The 4557-nt window shown below is 29.4% G+C and overlaps 1 protein-coding gene and 1 long non-coding RNA gene across 4 annotated transcripts in view; one reads left to right on the forward strand and one right to left on the reverse strand.

Moving 5' to 3' along the window:
• Positions 1-969, forward strand: part of LOC111087669 — a 23944-nt gene extending 22975 nt beyond the window's left edge. Inside the window, exon 4 of the long non-coding RNA XR_002612332.1 lies at positions 589-969. This is a non-coding gene — a long non-coding RNA (uncharacterized LOC111087669). The remainder of the gene's footprint in view (positions 1-588) is intronic.
• Positions 1-4236, reverse strand: part of LOC106467006 (solute carrier family 22 member 21-like) — a 60745-nt gene extending 56509 nt beyond the window's left edge. For all 3 annotated transcript variants that reach the window (XM_022395093.1, XM_022395092.1, XM_022395091.1), the window contains exon 1: positions 3319-4236. The gene's annotated coding sequence lies outside the window, so the exon portion shown is untranslated. The remainder of the gene's footprint in view (positions 1-3318) is intronic.
• Between the last annotated feature and the right edge of the window lie 321 nt (positions 4237-4557).

Below are 4557 nucleotides of genomic sequence, written 5' to 3' on the forward strand. Positions count from 1 at the left end.
TGGAGAAAGGTCTACCTTTCGAAAGCACTCTTGTTGGGAGATTTCTTATTTTTGTTTAAAATAACTGAAAATACGATGTTATATTGATGCTCATTCTGCTCTGGTTTAAGTTTGTCATTCAATAATCTGTATTTGAAACGTAAGCTTTTTACCTCGCGTCCTCTAGCGAGAATGTTAAACGTACTATGTTGCATCGCTACATCAAAGTCACCTAGCTAGTATATTAGACTTATTATTTGCATGTTATTTTATGTTTCTCTCCATCTTGTGGTTGAATTTATATATCTGGATGCTCATTCTGCTCTGGTTTAAGTTTGTCATTCAATAATCTGTATTTGAAACGTAAGCTTTTTACCTCGCGTCCTCTAGCGAGAATGTTAAACGTACTATGTTGCATCGCTACATCAAAGTCACCTAGCTAGTATATTAGACTTATTATTTGCATGTTATTTTATGTTTCTCTCCATCTTGTGGTTGAATTTATATATCTGGAAATGAACTAGGACTTTTAAGTTGATATACCATCTTAAATGTTTTAAAGTATGAAATTTTATCTTTACTCCTAAGAACAGTATATTGTATTTTCAGGTTTGAAAACTACCTTTAAATCAGCTTGTGGATACGTTTTACGAAAACATCTATATAATTGATTCTTCACATCCAATAAAGGATTGCTTGTATATGACAAAATTATACTTATTGTTTGTTTTGGAACATTAATTGTAGTTGTTTAACATTGTTGACTTTATCCAGATAGGTAGAAATTATATTGTCTATCATAGTATTTGAAAAACCATTTTTATTAAAAAATATTTTCATATCATTCAGTCTTTATAAAAATATTCATACATGCTAACTATTTTATAAGCACGATGAACTATTTTAACAAATTTGTCCTATACAAATCTGGAATTCAATTATTTAAATTATAATATAAGCTCGTAAGTTATCAGAGTTTTATGTATATGTGGGCTGAGAATTCTCCTACAGTAGGTGTCTGTGACTTGTTGACGATAAATTTGAACAATAAACGGATAGCACACACTCCACTCTTTAAAATAATATATTTAAAATAAGTTAAACATATGTACAAAAATTCCTTAAACTACGGATGGTACGGTTGTATCTCAGACTCTAAATAGTTCTCTTTATTTGTCAAAAGTCTCCTGATTCAATTACTTTAGAATCCAATTCTAAAGAAGATTTATTTTTCTCTACTTTTATCACAATAGTATCAGTGAATAATTCACTTACGCTACCCCGTGGGTAACCACAGTCGTATTCTGAATTTCAAACTACTGTCCTATTTTCGTCAAAGTCCACAAAGACAGGTTCAATTACTTTAGAACACCCTTTGACAACACAAATTATACTCATTATCTCTATTAAACTGTGAAACTCACTTTAAAATATCGCCTGTTAAAGATAATCACCCACACCCAGCTAACTTTGTATATAGCTTTGTATATCAAACATAAGTGTTTTCTTATATATAATATATATATATATATGTATACTTCACACTCACATCTTCTGTGTACCATGAAAAGCAAGTCGAAGTTCTACAGCAAATCTTATACTTTTTATGTTGACTATTGTTAAAACTGATTTAGATATTGAGATTCGCTAAAGATGATAAAATACCATCAACATACTTACGATAATATATCGGTTTAAAGCTCAATGGTAATTTTCCAACCATTGTTTTAATAATAGCAAATAAACTAATTGGTAAGTTATGGCGCTAATCTTGATCCAATTGCAATTCCACCAGTTTGATAATAAATGTTATTATTAAAACGAAAATGAAATATCTTGATGTCAGGCTCTAATATTTCTGAAAACATACTTTAGAAATAGTACATCTTCATTTTGATATAATTAACAACTGTTAGTGTTAAAGTATCTTCCAATGAGATATTAGTGTACAAAGAATGTACATCAAAACTTGCAAAGTACACTTGCTTGTCAAACTGTAAATTTGTTACTTCATTAAAAGATTCAGAATGTGTTTGGTCGTATATTCATTATATGTATAGCGTTCAAAAATCTTTACTAAAATCAGCTAATTCGTGGTTATACATACCTATCTATACGAGAAACTATCGGTCTACCCCGATATTCTTTATGTGTTTTTTAAAAAATCATATAAGATACCTGAATGACCCTAATGATATTATCTTTAAATGTTCTTCTTGTGCAATTACATTAACTTTTTGTAATTGTAATAGGTAATTTGTCATTTTGATTTTCTAATCTTTGTAAGGTGTTTTTTAATTCAATGAACTTGGTGTTATCACTTAAAATATTATTACTTGTAGAAATATATGTTTTATTCATAAGAACTATTCTTCTTTATTAAGATAATATGATCTACACTCAAAACTGTAACCGTTTAACAATGATAGAACTAATCCATTTCTATGAATTCGAGGACTATTAAATTTTACTTTCGTCTCATATTTTTTGTTTTGAATCTTTTTGTAGTAAATCCTCAAATGACAATAGACTATCCTCAAAGTAAAAATCGGAGTTGGAATTGCAAATTTAAACCACGAGCTAAGACCTTTTCTATTTCATTTAAAATATAATCCGAAAATTAAATATCACATTATCAGAATATTTAAGAAAAATATTATCTGTCTGAACTTTCGTTATAAAATCCTATCTTATTTGGAATAACTGAAACGATTCTTCTCTTATGATGGGTGAAACTACAACAGAAGAGCGAATGTCCCTTGGTTTGTGGTTATGATACTGTTACAAGTTACAATGCTTCTCAGCATTAATATATTCTCTAAAAGTATCAGCTGGCACTTTTTTATATCGGTTTACATTACTAACTCTCTGACAATTAATGGTCAAGACTTTCAGACCATTTAACCTGAGATTCGTGACAATCACTGAAAACCGTATAGAGTAATAATCGATTAATTAGGAACTGATTATTACTAAAGTTCTTATTATTCATTTTAAATCCTCGTCACATAAGATATTGAATTACGTGCACCTGTTCATTGTTAAATACAAAAAACTACTCACCAAGAATGATAAATAAGTTAAAATGGTTATTTAGGGCCAAAAAAGTTGTCTGAGTTCACTACTAAATGATTCTCAAAGTAAAAGAAAAATTACGGAACTTTCGATTGGTACTATTGATCGGTATATGTTTAGTGAAAAAAGGAAGAGACTAAAATAGTAACAAGATAAAAATATTCAGTACAAAAAGCTTTCCAAATTTAAGAGTGATTTAATATGTAAATTCTGTACTATGCACGATTTTCTAAAATAAATATAATATGTGAAAGTTTTTCTTACCCATTAATTCATCCAAACGTTCTGTTAAACATATGGAACTTCCACAGCAAGAACGCTAAGTGAGAGACCCTCAGTAACTAATAACCTGTTTACTGAATAAAAAGTTAGTATCTAAAACACGTAATATTACACAACTTTCACTTGTAAAAATAATTGGCCAAAAATGTTGGACTACGTCAGCTGAATACAACTTGAAAAAGTCTAATAAAGCTATATACTATGCTATGTATAGCAAAAAAACGTTCTTCTAGTAAATAAAACACACGACTGTTAACATGGTTTTTTATCTGTCCTCAAAAGATAAAATATCGAGGTTTCAGCTTTGAATATGCACCTTTCACCAACCAATACTCGAGATGCATTATTGCATTGCCATTATTTATCTTTAATACCGTGACCTGTGATATAAACGATCTCTTCTTAGTCATGAAACGATATGTGTAAATGCAGAATGACAGCCTTCTATTTTGTAAGCTAGATCCCAGCTCTGTACGATACGCCAATTAATACAGATACTTTTCACACACTACTACTTCTCCAGTATCTTTTATCTGATAATTCTGGTAAATGATCGATCACACCTTAAATATTTTGTTCTAATGAAAATAACTTTCAATTACTTATACTACTTAACAGCTTGCTAACGTTAGCTTTGCAATATTTTAATTCATAATAATATATTTGTGTACTCAGCTATTTCTAAAATCTTGCGAGGCAGATATTTTTGATGAGGCATGCCATTCTCAATTTCTTTCTTTTGGTATTCAAATATAATTTGATTAGTTTTTACTTCCCTTGGCGATGTCGATTTTCCTTTCTGTAAATTTTCAGTTCAAACCTATAATAAATAATAATATATTCATGATAATTATAAACGCGTGGGATCTAAGAGGTTAGAAAATCAAATACAAAACACGATAAAAACCGATAGTTTTCAACAAATGGATCATTCTTCACAAGGGGCAAAGGCAATATGATGCAATGGAGTGAAAAGTGCGGACATAAATTGAAAAACAGGAAGTAAATTTGATTGGTTGCTGTGTCATGGAACAAAAAGGTCAATTTGAAAGTTAAAGACAAAATTACGAAAATGTATAACAGCATAATTACCAGCATAATTTATTTTAGATAGTTAATGTTTATTCATATTTCATTTTGCACTGAATACGAAACAAATACGAAAGTAAAAATAGTACAAAATTAAAGATGAACTAGTGGTGTGATGAAATACACGATAAT

This window comes from Limulus polyphemus, unplaced genomic scaffold, assembly GCF_000517525.1.
Source record: "Limulus polyphemus unplaced genomic scaffold, Limulus_polyphemus-2.1.2 Scaffold2458, whole genome shotgun sequence".
NCBI lineage: Eukaryota > Metazoa > Arthropoda > Merostomata > Xiphosura > Limulidae > Limulus > Limulus polyphemus.